We start from the raw sequence: 14,927 nt of genomic DNA on the forward strand, positions 1-14,927 counted from the left end.
ATGGAGGGGTTCTAGGGGGATGACAGAGGAGTGGATGGGATAGAGCTGACCTGGGGCTGTGGTAGTGGAAACAGGATCCAGGTGGCAGTGCAGAAGCTAGAGCTAGAGCACACTTGGCCATGCCCATGTGCCCACTCCTCTCCCAGGGATGATCATGTTGCCCGAGGTGCTCACCTGGCAAGGGAAGCAGTGCTTCTCCATGTCCACCTTGTGCAGCTTAGGTCCAGGCAAGAATTCCCTGGGGCAGTGGGGACAAGGGTGGCTTCCTGCCTTCTATGCCACCTTCACTGAATGGGCCAGTGGGCGATGGGCTCACAAGAACAATGTTGGGGTCGGGTGGGAGTAGGGAGAAAAAGGCAGCCCCCCCAAACCACCCTGCTTCTGCCAGGACACCCCTTTATCCCCAGTGCTCTCCCGAACACAGCAGCCTGTTCAACATGAAGCCCCCCTCGCCCACACAAGCCGCTCCAAGTATGGATCTACTGCAGGCTGATATGAAGGAGGCCGCTCACTTCAGGGATCCAGGCAGGATGCGCTCCAGGCAGCTCAGCCTACAGTATGCAGGGGCAACGGGGAGAAGTCACTCATTCCAGGAGAGGCCACTGCAGAAGGAAAGGCCTGGAGGCGGGCAGAGCGCACACCACAGTAATGGGACAGGTGAGGGCTCCAAGACTGGAGATGAGCCTCGCCTCCTGCCCGTGCCAGATCCACAGAGGCACATGAGATTCCCATTCCTTCTAGCAGTCCAGGGCCAGAAGAAAGTGTGGAGTCTGGCAGCTGGGAAGGAGCAGGTCACTGGCAGGAACAGGCAGGTTCTAGGTCCACCCTGGAGGAGGCTGGGACCTGGATCTGGCCTGGGTGAACACAGGTGCTGAATGCAGTCCTGTGCTCTTGCTCGTCCTGGGGCTGCCTGGCAGGGGCTTCCCCACACAGAAGGCCTTCATGACCCCTGTTGGACGAGCTGTTGACAGAGCACAGGATGACCTGGGACCCAGCCCAGCCACCCTGAGACCTGACTGATGACTTTCTGGTGATATGGGCTGAGGGTCCTGGGAGGCCTGAGGCCAGGCAGCGTGGGACCTGTGCATCACCCAGTGATCCAGCACCTGGGCTGATGGGTGCAGAATGGGAGGTTCCTTCCTCGGTGCCCTGAACCTACTCTGCCTGGCACAGGCCAAGGGAGACCCCGAGAGCAGCTTCAGTGAGAAATAGTATCAGGTGCTATTGATTTATCACTGTGGGGATGGTGGCCATCCTGGTCCTGCCTGCTCAAATCCTGCACCCAGATGTGCCATGTGAGCCCACACAGGGTAGTGCAGTTTGTGGTGAGGAGGAGGAAGAGAAGATACTATCTGGCTCCCATGAACTGGGCTGTGACACCTGTGGCTCCAAGCATAGGCTTGCCCTGGCTCCAAGATATCTAAGGACCATGTATTTCCTGGGATGGAGAACTCCAGATGCTCAGAGCAGAAGCCATTCCGAGGCCTCTTTTCCAGAGGACCCCACAGCATCCCTCTGGGGCTCAACCAGCATTTTCCTGAGTGCCCTCAGGACAGGGAGCTCCCAGCTCGCAGGACCTACTGTAGTGTCCTGCAAGCTGGGAGCTCCCTGTCCTGAGTCAGAAGGCCAGCCAGGGCCACCTCGAGCCACCCGAGAGTATCCATTATGGCGACAGCTTTGTGGCAGGAAGCAGTGTCCCTGCAGCTGTCAGGACACAGTGTGTGGATGGAGCCAGAGTGGGTTTGTTCAGGCAGCTTGGGGCCCCTGAAATGAGGCAACTGAAATGAGGCCTTACATAGCAGTAACTTGAGGATTTATTGGATCCTTTTTCTCATTCATGGTTCTGCATCTTTGGGGTGTCCACAGCTGGGAACCAAGCCAGGCCAGAACTTTTTCAGAAGCTGGGGGCTCCAGCTCCCTGGCCCTTCTTCTTCCTTGTTTTCCACCTCTAAAAGGCACAAACAGATGGGTCCCTTGCTGGGAGAAACCTTCACCCAGGGTAAGGTACCCTCGTTGCCTGGGGGACCAGTGAGCTGTGATAAAGGGTAGATGAGCAGCCAGCTCTGGTGAGGGGCCTGGAGTTCCCACCTCCTCCTCAAGTAGGGCAGGGGAGGCTCAATCAGGAAGGTCAAGGAATCTGGCCTCCTGGTTTTTCTCCCTCTCCTCCCTGGGTCAGGAAGGTTTGAGAGGGGATGGCCTGTCTCCCTCACTGGTCTCTGCAGCAGGGTTGGGCCAGCCGTCTTACCAGATGGACGTACAGCGGTTCTGTGTCGACACCTTCTCTTTTCCTGGGATGGAGGAAGGGGACACAGTAGGGGGCTCAGGCAGGTTCTGTGTTGTGCGGGTGCGGGGAACTGATGCTCTGCTCCACCAGATGTCAGGGAAAGCCAGGATTCAGATCCACTCCCTGCTCACACCAGCTTTGCCCCCTCTCAGTTCACACAAAGCTCCACGTTCCACAATGATGGCAACTTGGCCTGGCAGTGTTAAAGCCAGCCACTGCCTCCCCATCCTGCAGTGGTGCACAGCTTCTCAGGACCACCATGTGGGGGATGTTCCATTTGAGGCCCAGGCCATCATTACCTCGCACTTGGGATTCCTTCCACCTCCTCCTCCTAAGAATGGGTTGATTGCTTCCTTCCTGGGGACTTTACCTGCCCTTCCTCCTGAGACAAGATGTCACTTTCCTCCTTGGAGGCAGCATCATTCTGTCCTGCCATTGACCTGGGGGGTCATGGTCTGCAGGGTGGGTGTCAAGAGGGCAGAATATGGGCAACAAGGGTCTCAGAACACCTTATTCTTCCTGTTCTCAATTTGAGGTGTTAAAGCCCTTAGATTTTCCTGAGACATCCCTCCCTTTTGGGTTGAGCTTTGGTAAGTCTGTAAGTTTTCCTGAGGGGGCCTGCCATTACTCCTGGGACTTCCTGCCAGGAAGTAGGGTGTCCCTAAGTCTAATGGCTTCACAGGAAGAGAGCCACATCCCATCCCTTCCAAGCCTAACTTACCCCAGAGGCTTGCTTCTTTCCAGTGTTGACTTTATGTCTCTGCAGAAGGAGACAAAAGAGGTGACACACAGCTAGCAGTAAATGGGAGTCCTTCCCGGCCGGTCCTCTCCAGTTTTAGTCCCCCTTGCTGTGCCTGCAGAGTGCCCCAGGACAGCTACCCCATGGCAGGGGAAGAGGTGTCCTCAGCCCTTACCCACCTGAGTGGTCACTGGGTAGCACTTGTCCATCAGCCCCCACATTGGTCTCAAGGTCTCTCCTATGGGCTACATGACAAAGAGAGAGGGAAGGCTGAGGTGAGGTCTGTCAGTGCCTTCACAAGCAGTCACCTAAAGATTACCAGGTTTTCAATGATGAATCCGCTGAAAGAGAAATTAGGAAAACTACACCATTCAAAATAGCTTCAAAAAATAAAATGGAATACTTGGGAATCAATCTAACAAAAGAGGTGAAAGACCTCTACAATGAAAACTATAGAATACTAAAGAAAGAAATTGAAGAAGACCTTAGAAGATGGAAAGATTTCCCATGATCTTGGATAGGAAGAATTAACGTTGTCAAAGTGCTATACAGATTTAATGCAATTCCTATTAAATTCAATGATGTTCTTCATAGAAATAGAAAAAGCAGTCACGAAAATCATTTGGAAAAATGAGAGACCCAGAATAGCCAAGCAATCCTTAGAAGGAAAAGTGAATCAGGAGGCATCACAATACCAGAGCTTAAATTATACTACAGAGCAATAGTAACAAAATGGCATGGTATTGGCACCAAAACAGACATGAAGACGCAGACAAACCCACATGAACACAGCTATCTCATGCTAGATAAAGGCACCATAAACATACATTGGAGAAATGACCGCCTCTTCAACAAATGGCACTGGGAAAACTTGAAATCCATATGAGGCAGAATTAAATTGAAACCCTGTCTCTCACCCTGTACAAAACTAAAAGTGGATCAAGAACCCAGGCATTAGTCCAGAGACCCTGCATCTACCAGCAGAAAATATAGGTCCAAATCTCCATCATGTCACTGATTTCCTCAACAAGACTCCTAAGGCACAAGTAAAATCAATAAATGGGATGGGCTGGGGCTGGGGCTCAGTGGTAGAGCGCCTGCCTCGCACGTGTGAGGCACTGGGTTCGATCCTCAGCACCGCATAAAAATAAAGATATTGTGTGTTCAACTACAACTAAAAAAAAAATCTTTTTTTTAAATAAATAAATAAAATAAATGGGATGGCATCAAACTAAAAAGCTCTTCACAGCAAAGGAAACAATAAGAATGTGAAGAGAGAGCCTACAGAATGGGAGAAAATCTTTGTCATCTACACCTCAAATAGAGCATTAATCTCCAGGATATACGAAGAACTTAAAAAAAAATCAAAGGAACTGAACAGACATTTCATAGAAGAAGAAATATGAATGGTCAATAAATATATGAAAAAGTGTTCAACATCTCTAACAATTTCACAAGTGCAAATTAAAACCACATCGAGATTCCACCTCACTCTAGTCAGAATGGCAATTATCAAGAACATAAGTAACAATAAATGTTGGTCAGGATGTGAGGGAAAAGGTTCATTCATTCATTGCTGGTGGGATTGCAAATTTGTGTAAAAACCATCCGGAAAGCAGTATGGAGAGTCCTCAGAACACTTGGAATGGAACCACCATTTGACCCAGCTATCCCACTCCTCAGTTTATACCCAAAGGACTTAACCCAACATGAACAGTGATGCAGCCACATCAATGTTTATAGCAGCTCAATTCGGAATAACTAAGCTATGGAACCAACCTAAGTGCCTTTCAGCAGATGAATGAATAAAGAAAATGTTTGTCTACACAATAGAATATTACTCAGCCATAAAAGGAAATTAAATTTTGGCATTTGCTAGTAAATGGATGGAACTGGAGACTACAATGCTAAGTGAAAGAAGCCAATGCCAAAAAAATAAAGGCCAAGTATTCTCTCTGAAATGTGGATACTAACACAAGGAGGGAGGGAAGAAGTTCACGAGCTTAAACAAAGGGGAATGAAAAGAAGGGAGAAGGGATGGGGACAGGAAAGACAGTAGAATGAATCAGACACAACTTTCCTATGTTCATACATGAATACACGGCTAGTGAAACTACCACAGGTATGACCACAAGAATGGGATCCTAATTAGATCTAAGTTGTACTCCACATATGTATAACATGTCAAAATACACTCTACTGTCACGTATATACATCTAAAAAGAATTTACAAAATAAAGTCTGACATACAGAAAAATCTAAATAAAAAAAAAAAAAGACTACCAGGTGTTTAACCTCTTAAAAAAACACCTATAATTGAGGTCTTTAGAAAGATTCTTGTATTCACAAAGCAGAATAGGAGGCGCTAAAAAATGTTACACCTCAACACTTGAAATCGCTTTTTTTTCTTAAAATATAAAAATAAAATATTGGGAAATAATATTTCCCAGAAAGAGGAGAGGTCAGGAACTCCAAATGCAAAATCATAAATATTGCTGAAAAAGAGAATGGAGACAACAGACTGTGTTGGCAGGGAGAGCTGTCAAGTAAGTTTGTTCCTCTTTTAAAAAAATTTTTTTATATCTTTCTTTATTTTTATGTCGTGCTGCGGATTGAATCCAGGGCCTCGCATATGTAGGCAAGCGCTCTACCGCTGAGCCACAACCCCAGCTCCCTCTTTTTTTTTTTTAATGTTTTGTTGTAGATGGACACAATATCTTTATTTTATTTTTATGTGGTGCTGAGGATCAAACCCAGTGCCTCATGCACACTAGGTGAGCACTACCAGTGAGGCACAACCCCAGCCCCTGTACACTTTTTATCAAGACAATTTCCCAGAGATGAGGGACATAAGTTTCCAGAGGGGAAGAATCACCAAGTATCTAGGACAATGGACCAAAGAGGAGCCTAACCCAGATGTTGTCACAATAAATATCAGAACACTAAGGATAATGAAAAACCTACCACCTGAGCATTAGGAATGCAACTTGATCAGATTTTTTAACACCAATATTTAAAACTAGAAGAGAATGAAGAACTTCAAAATCTAAAATATTTCCAATGTAGAATTCTATACCTAGCTAACTGCTTGATCAAGTATGAAATACCTTTTTAAGATAAGTAATGTATAAGACTACTCAGGAAACAACTCAAGAGTAATCTAGAAAGAGGATAACAGAGAAGGGATGAGTCCCCAGGATTATGGTGGAGGAAGTCTCAGGAGAACAGCTGAGCCCTTTGCCTCCAGAGCACCCAGTCCACAGGCAGGCAGGGAGATTCAGGGTTCCAGGAAATGTCTGCATAAAATGATCATGTTGATAACTCATCTGACTCATCTACATGCACTGCAAGGAGATTTGTATTTTTGGCAGAAAGCTTAGATGAATTGACTATAGGGACAGAGAAAACTATAGAAATTAAAGAGAAAACCAAAAGAAGAGTGATCTTCTACTACAAGAGATTATTGTTTACATATTTTTTGTTATGTATTGATCTTAAAAAACTGATAATCATGCATTAGAATAGCTTTTAAAATGACAAAAGCTAGAGAGGAAGTGGAACAACCGGAATCTCTCATTCATTGCTGATGAGACTGCAGAATAATACAATCACTTTGGAAAAGTTTGTTCCTTACATTTCTTGAACTCATACTTACCATATGACCCAACAGCCCACTGCTGTTTATCCAAGTTAAAGGAAAACTTATGTTCCCATATGGGAATGTTTATATTTATTTTATTTGTAATCAGCAAAAATTAGAAACAATCCATGTCTCTTAACTGATGAAGGATAAACAAACTGTGACCTTCACACAATGGACTACTACTGCTGATGTACACAAGTGGATGAATTTCAAATGCAAGGTGCTGAGTGACAGAAACCAGGCTCAAAACGACGTGTTTCCATTTATATGACAGTTCTGCAAAGACAAAACTCACAGGTTGCCTGTGAGTGGGGGAAGTGTTGACCACAAATCAGTAAGGGGATTTTCTTTCTTTTCTTTTTGCAGTACTGGGGACTAAACTCAGGGCCTCATGCTAGGCAAGTGCTCTCCCATTGAGGTTCATTTCTAGCTCTTTTAATTTTGAGACAGAGTCTTACTAAATTGCCCAGTCTGGCCTCCAATTTTTAATCCTCCTTCCTCAGCCTCCACAGTAGCTTGGATTATAGGCATGTGCCTGGCTAGATGGGGAATATTTTGAAATGACAGAACTACTTGCATCTTGATTGTGGTAGTGGTTACATAACTGTATATATCTGTCAAAACCTAGAACTGTACACTAAAATGGATGGCTTTTACTCTGTATAAATGATAACTTAATTGGAAAAAAAAAATAAAAAGAGCCCCATAGTGGTGGGAGGGAGCTAGGGAGAGGAACTTTAAAGCCAAATGATAAAAAATCATAAAAAAAAATCATATCTAAATTTTTTTAAGAATTGAAGTAATTACTCATAGATTTACAATGCCAAAAACTATAATTATGTTGGAAAGTCAGAGAGAGGTGAAATGCTAGTTGGAGGTAGCAGTAAGTATGCAGCTGTTATAAGCACTAAACCCTATCTTCCATTGTAGTAATTTATTCAGTATGAAAATGCCAAGATAAAGCAGGATGAGGCGGGTGCTGGTGTTGTGGCTCAGTGGTAGAATGCTTGCCTCGCACGTGTGAGGCACTGGGTTTGATCCTCAGCACCACATATAAATAAATTAAATAAAGGTATTGTGTGTCCATGTACAACTAAAAATATTTTTAGTTGTAGATGGACACACAAATATGATAATTTTTGGTTAAAAATGGAGATAGGGTTTTTTTTTTAAAGCAAAGATGTAATAATCTCCAAGGCACTTATCATCGTGGGCATTTATAGAGGCTCCCCCAATCTCCCAAAAGCCGTGACCCTTAGTGTCACCAATAACCTTGTTCTTTCTTTTCTTTGGTACTAGAACCCCATTTTCTTTCTTTCTTTGGTACTAGAGATTGAACCCAGGAGTACTGCACCACTGAGCCACAGCCCAGTCCTTATTTTTATTTTGAGACAAGGTCTTGCCAGGCTGCTGAGGCTGCCCCTGAATTTACAATCTTCCTGCCTCCACCTCCCATGTTGCCAGAGCTCTGGGCATGAACCACCATTTCCTCAAAAGCACTGGAGAGGTATCAGGAGGCCTCCAGAGAGCAGTATGTGGTCTTTCCTGTCATGTCAGTTGGCCCAGGTACTCTCTTTTGGAGCCTGTCTCCTCATTTATAAAGTGGGAGCTACTGGCTCTGGAGGTTTAAACGGTCTGACAGATGGGCAGCCCCTGACCCACTGCATGTCCTTCAGTGGACATACAGCATTCATTTGCATTCTCATGCAGGGCTAGAAGTAGGAGCTTCTGCCACAGGTTCTTGGGCCTGGGACATCAAGGAGACTCTGTGACCCCTGGTTGCCCATTCTCAAAAGGGTCACTCCTACATACTGGTGAGGAGGTCATCTGATCTATTAGGTTTTTCTGGGCCACCACCATAGAGACCTAAGGTGACCACATAACCAGCACATGACTAGGGGAGAGAATAAGGCTCTTCTCTGACACTTTGCCAGAGACAGACAGAATTTCTCCAGAGCCCTCATGTTCATGTAGTATTTTGTACACGTAGGTGGTTGACTGTTTATGGTCGAGGAGCATATTCAGGTTCAAGTGAGGCTGTCTCATCCTCCAGTCCACAACAGCCAGACGTTCATACCTGTGATGACTCCTCAGCAATCTCAGAGTGAGGGGCTGTTTTCCCCACAGACTTCTGGAAATAGTAGTATATCACTCCTGCAGGTTGGTGAGAAAAGACCAGTTAAAGCATTTAAGGGCGATGTGATTGCTTTATTTTCAATGTCCTTGTTTATAACATGCCAGAAATCATATCCTCCTCAGCCATTTAAGTTTGTTAAAGATATTAGGTGCTGACTTAAAATGTACTCAGGGACAGAGTTTTTCCAGAGGTATGCAGGCACAGATCCGAGACCACTGCTGTGGTCCTGTGGGGAAGGGCGGCATGACTCAAGTCAACGCGGCCAGTCCCTCATGGGAGCCGGGAATGCAGCAGCCTTAGGGGAGGGTCTGTAGGAGCTCCATGGGCACCTGGAGTCAGGTAGCCCTGGGGTGGGAATCAGTCTCTCAGGTCCCACCATCATCCCTAATCCATGCCAGCACCCAGGGCCTTACCTATTAGAATGAAGACGTGTACTATGTACAGGGGCTTGCAGAGTCTGGAAGAGAGCATTGTGGGGTGAGAGGCAGAGGTCTCTGGCCCTTACCCGTGGGTACGAGGTTCTCCCCGTGTTCTAGGCCCTAGAACCTACTCCACCAGGGCACATCCAGTCAACATTTGTAGGTGACCAGAACTCAACTGCAACAGGGCTCCGCTGGGAGCACACAAGGAACCCCTCACACCCTCCCTCCTTTCCCTCCGTCATTCTTTAGGGGATGCGTCTGACTGAGCGGGTAAGCCCAACCAGGTGACAGGTCACAGACCGCTGGCCTTGCTGTGTGGTCACTGGCTCATTTGGTGCTGGATTATTAGCTCTTCTCCCCGCAGCTCTGCCTACTCTGAACTGACTCATCCCACAACACACTGGAATAATATTCCATGGCCCAGCTTCCTCTTCTGAGACCCCTCCCCTGCGACAAGCAGAGCATCTTGGCACTACCAGGACGGTGGCTCCCTGGCTGTGCACACACAGACACGTGCACACATGTGCAGGCATGTTCTTCCTGCCAGGCACAGGACCAGGCCCTCCACCCCGAGCTCCAGCTCCTTTCCTGGCCCTGAATCCTACAGACACAATAGTCAGGGGAAGGAGAACTGAGAACCTTATTCTCCCTTCCTCTCAGGCCCAAGTAGGGGGGGTCCCATCTTTGGCCTTTGGGGAAAGATAACAGGGCCCACATAAACTTTACCCCTCTCTCTGGCAGCATAGACCAAACAACATTTTCAATCTAGGAAGAAAAAATGGGCAACAGTCAATACACCACGTAGGCCCAGGATCCCAGTGCTTCCCTACCCTACTGCCAGCAGGGACGGCACACCCAGGCAGCGGGGGCAAGAGCAGGAATTCCACCCACAGGGCTTAGCCAGGGGATGGCTGGCCAGTCAGAGAGACCAAAGTCACTAGGCATTTGAAACATGCTCAGGAATTTCTCCCAAGACCTTAGAGCCCCCAAATAAAGCTCATCTTAATGCCCTCAGAGCTGGAGACATAGATCCCAGTGGATCAGGATGGGAAAAGGGGACTGGGATAGGACTACGGAAAAAAGGCACAGTTCTGACAATTGGTAAAAAATGATCCCAGGTATCTGGGTCAGTGGCATATACCCGTAATCCCAGTAACTGGGGAGGCTGAGGCAGGAGGATCACAAGTTTGAGACCAGCCTTGGCAACTTAGCAAGGCTTTAAGCAACTTAATGAGCTCCTGTCTCAAAATAAAAACCAAAAAGCGCTGGGACACGCTCAGTGGTTAAGCGCCCTGGGTTCAATCCCCAGTATAAAAAAAAAAAAAAAAAAAAAAAAAGTCCCCAGGTATAGGTAGCTAATTATACTAATAAGTGAAATGGTTAAACACACTTAAAGTGTTTTCTGTCTTATGCAGCATTTAAAAATAATTTTGGGAGTGGTGAGGGAGATTCCCTAACTTCCTCAAGGTAGCTCTTGTTTGAAATCCCACCGCACATGTCAGAAGCCCACCCAGACTGACACCAGTGCAAAGTCAAGGTTTCCAGCGTGGGAGGCCCCTTGGCATGGCCCACAAGCCTGTTTCCCCTATCACTCCCCACTGCCCACAGCAACTATTTCAGGTTCTCTTTAAATCTTCCACCCCACCTCTACCTCGCTCCCTCTCTGCTTGGCAGAGAGCACAAACAAGCCCCTCCCTGACTCACCCCCTGCTTCCCAGGCCCTCTCTGAGGCTGCCCTGCTCCTGTTCTGGGTTCCATCAGCCTTCTCACCGCCTGGGCATTCAGGGACCTCCTGTGTACTCTGCTGCCTCCATTTTTCTTGGATCCTTCCCACCAGCATTTAAACACATCCCTCATCTCTTCCATGAAAAAGGCCTTCCTTGAACCCTTATCCCTTCCCAGTTAGAGTCCTAACTGCCCCGACCTCTCACGCCGTCTCTGCAAGAGCTGCCTGGGTGGATGTCTTCAACGCTTTCCACCTTGCCCTCGCTCCACAACCCACTTCAATCTGTTTTTGGCCCCATATGCTTCTAAAACCCCTCTCACAAGGTCACCAATATGCTCCAAGTCACCAAATCCAGTGTGCGCTTTCCAGGCTTGGGCTCTCTTCTTCTCTGCTGGGTGCCGCTGTGCCTCCCTCTCATTGAGCCACCTTCTCTGGTCTCTCTCCCACCTCCTGTGCTCCTCTCCCTCTGCCTGGCCTAAGTGTCAGAGCTGCTCCTGGTCCTCCTGGACACTCCTCTCTTCTGGGGTAAGCCTCTCCCAGGGCTCTCATTCACACCCACTCAAGAGGCTGGTTATGACAAAGACTGAACTCCCACCTCACACACTCAGTTCCGGGCTTTTGCACATGCTCTTCTCCATCTAGAATGTGCTTCTCTGCTGTTTCAGGAAGGCTTCCCTGACTTCCTGAGTCAGGTGGAGCAGCTGGCCTTAGTGTTCTTAGAACATTTTACTGTCCCCCAACAAGGGGGCTCTCAGAGGGACCACATTAGGCCTGCCATTGTCAAATCTCTAGTAAATGGGCTCATGCCTGAGACATAGCAAGAGCTCAAGGACTACATGAGTGAAGGATCCTGAGATTCTGGGGCTCACTCCTATTGCTCAGAGCCCTAATCAGAGTCGGAAAGCAAACCTGCTGTATTCTCTTACTGAGAATACTGCTGGCGATGCACTCAGTGGTGAGCTCTGCTGGTCATTTATAACTTGAGTGTGAATAAAGTTATTAGGCTCTTTCTGAGGTTTAGAGGAAAGGAGAGAGAATGAGTCCTAAGGGAGAGCAGGGGGACAGGCAGAAGGGGCACGCCAAGCAGAAGGGGACACACAAAGGGCAGGCGAAACATCACAAAGAATTTCCACCTACTTGGGTGTGCTCAATGATTAAGGGCAGCCTTTCAGGCTTACTTACCAGACACACCAGCCTTGCTGACGTCTAGTGATTATGAAGAGAATCCTTTGACCATATCAGTGTCCAGGCAGCCTACCCGCCTCCTCTAAGGCCCAAGGACACGCCTGAGAAAAGCACTGTGGCCCAACTTCGTCTGGAGTCCAGTGCACAGGCCCCTCCTTTTTCAGGGAGAGTGGTGTCTGTGTGTGACATCATGTCTTGGGAAGGCTTTGTGACAGGACAACCCCTCCATCCTTGGCCAGAGCAGCCTATCTATTGCTCAGGGTGGCTTTCAATTCCCACAAGTCAGAAGCAGCACCTTTGTAGGCATCTCTCTGGTTCAACTCAACATCATCACTGCAACTAAACAGCTACAATGTAGCAAGCTGGGTGAGGTCCTGGGGGGAAACAAAGACACCAGGCGGTTAAGACTCAGTCTTGACCCCTAACACAAGAAGCACATTTTTTGAATCAAAAACCAAGAACACAGCCTAACAACTTCTAAGTGTCTCTCATTCACCATTCATTCAACCAGGGTCTGGGGCCGGGCAAAATGCCAAGGGGATATAGAAAGGTAACCAGGACACTGCCTGCCCTTGAGTAGCCCAGACATCAAATGGATACAATTCAAGACAGTAACTTCCACCTCCTCCAAATTACTGTAAATGTAACTAAATACTAATTACATATCTATGGATGGTTAAAACTGAGGAATGCCTTAGTTTTACATGCACCAGACATTTATCAAGATAGATCATATTTTGGACTTTAAAATAAGTCTCACTGGGCATGATGGCACGTCTGTAATCCCAGAGGATCAGGAGACTGAGGCAAGAGGATTATGAGTTCAAAGCCAGTCACAGCAAAAGCAAGGCACTAAGCAACTCAGACACTGTCTCTAAATAAAATACAAAATAGGGGTGGGGGATGTGGCTCAGTTGTTGAGTGCCCCTGAGTTCAATCCCCAGTACCCCCCCAAAAAAAAGTCTCAATAAATTCTAGAAGATTAAATTCATTTCAAGTATGTTTTTTGATCACAGTGAAATTAAAAATTAAAAATCGTATACAGAAACATTATTTGAAAATCCCACCTAATTAGAATACGTTATATTCCATGTGTGTGTATAATATGTCAAAATACACTCAAGTATATCTACAAAGAATAAATTTTAAAAATTACAAAAAGAAAGAAAATCTCCAAATATTTTGAAAATCAACAACACAGAGAATTGGAATAACAATCAAAAGGAAAGTTAGAAAATATCTTGAACTGAATGAAATTTTAAAAATAAAAATTTATAGGCTGGGGCTGGAGTAGTGGCTCAGTGGTAAAGCACTTGTCTAGCATGTATGAGGCACTAGGTTTGATTCTTAGCACTGCAAATAAATAAATAAATAAATAAAGGTCCATTGACAAATAAAAAATATTTCAAAAAAATTATAGGCTGAAGCTAACATAATACACTAAGTACTATAAGAATGGCCTCAAATTGATGACTTCATTTTGTCCTTTAAGAAACTAGAAATAAAATTACAAGTAGAACCTAAAGTAAACACAAAAAAGGAAATTAAAAAAGTCTATAGTGGAGGGGCTGGGGATGTGGCTCAAGCGGTAGCGCGCTCGCCTGGCATGCGTGAGGCCCGGGTTCGATCCTCAGCACCACATACAAACAAAGATGTGTGTCCGCCGAAAACTAAAAAAAAAAATAAATATTAAAAAAAAAAAAAGTCTATAGTGGAAAAAATGAAATACAGAGCAAGAACAACAGAGAAAATCTCTAAAACCAAGAAAGAGTTTTATGACATCAACACAATGTGTACTTTTCTAGATAGAATGGATCAGGAAAAAAGAAATGACAAAAATGATCAGTATCAAGAACGATAAAAGTAACACTGATGCATATTCTAGAGATACTAAAGTGATAATTAGGAAATATTATGAACAACATTATGCCTCTAGGTTTGATAACACTAATGAAGTAGACAAACTTCCTAGGACGCAAAGTCACAAAGTTCATGCAGAAAGAAATACATAACCTGGATAGTTGAATATCTACTAAAGACATTATATTTGTTTAACTTTCCCACAAAGAAAACTCGAGGCTTCCATGGCTTCATTAATGAGTCCTACCAAACTTTTAAGGAGGAAATAATACCAATTCTATACAGACTCTCCTAGAAAGAGGAGGGACTACCTCACAACTCATTCTAGGAGAGGAGCAATGCTCTGATACCCAAACCAGATAAAGTTCCATATTTCACCCCATAACTGTCACTGCCACATAACAGATGCACCCTGCTTATTTATCCAAAAGTTGGCTTATAACCTTTCATCACTAATCATCACGTGGTATAATTCTGTTCTCACGCTGTGTAAAAGGTAAATAGAGCTGCAACGCATTCACCAGTGGCATCTAGATGCACAGTTGTCTTCTGGAGCCGCCAGCCTAGAATTCTCAGCACAGGTACTGTCGAACAGCTGCCTTGGGTGGTTTAGAGCACTGCGGTTCTAATGGTGAAACATCTTGAGTGGCGCTGAGCACGGCGAGCCAAATAACAACACATGCACAAAATCTTCAGATACATAAAATTAAATTTTGCAACACTGCAGTAAAATTTCTCAAGTATAATATAATATATAATATATAATGCACAAATCAGTAACAAGTAATGTATTATTTTTTCAGACCAGAAAGACGTTTGCTAAACTGTCAAGAAATGATATGCATCTATCTGAACTATGCAAGTTTAGCATATATTAATGAATATTCTGTGCACCCCAATCTTGCCTCAAGTCAGTTTAGTAAGAAATTAT

The 14,927-nt window shown here is 45.6% G+C and overlaps 1 long non-coding RNA gene across 1 annotated transcript; it reads right to left on the reverse strand.

Moving 5' to 3' along the window:
* Positions 1-3,005: 3,005 nt before the first annotated feature.
* Positions 3,006-8,820, reverse strand: LOC125616771. Its single transcript, XR_007347510.1, has 3 exons — positions 8,744-8,820; positions 3,203-3,268; positions 3,006-3,044 (listed from the first exon to the last, which is right to left on the reverse strand). It is a non-coding gene; the product is annotated as an uncharacterized LOC125616771 (long non-coding RNA).
* Between the last annotated feature and the right edge of the window lie 6,107 nt (positions 8,821-14,927).

This window comes from Marmota marmota, unplaced genomic scaffold (genome assembly GCF_001458135.2).
Source record: "Marmota marmota marmota unplaced genomic scaffold, marMar, whole genome shotgun sequence".
Taxonomy (NCBI): Eukaryota; Metazoa; Chordata; class Mammalia; order Rodentia; family Sciuridae; genus Marmota; species Marmota marmota.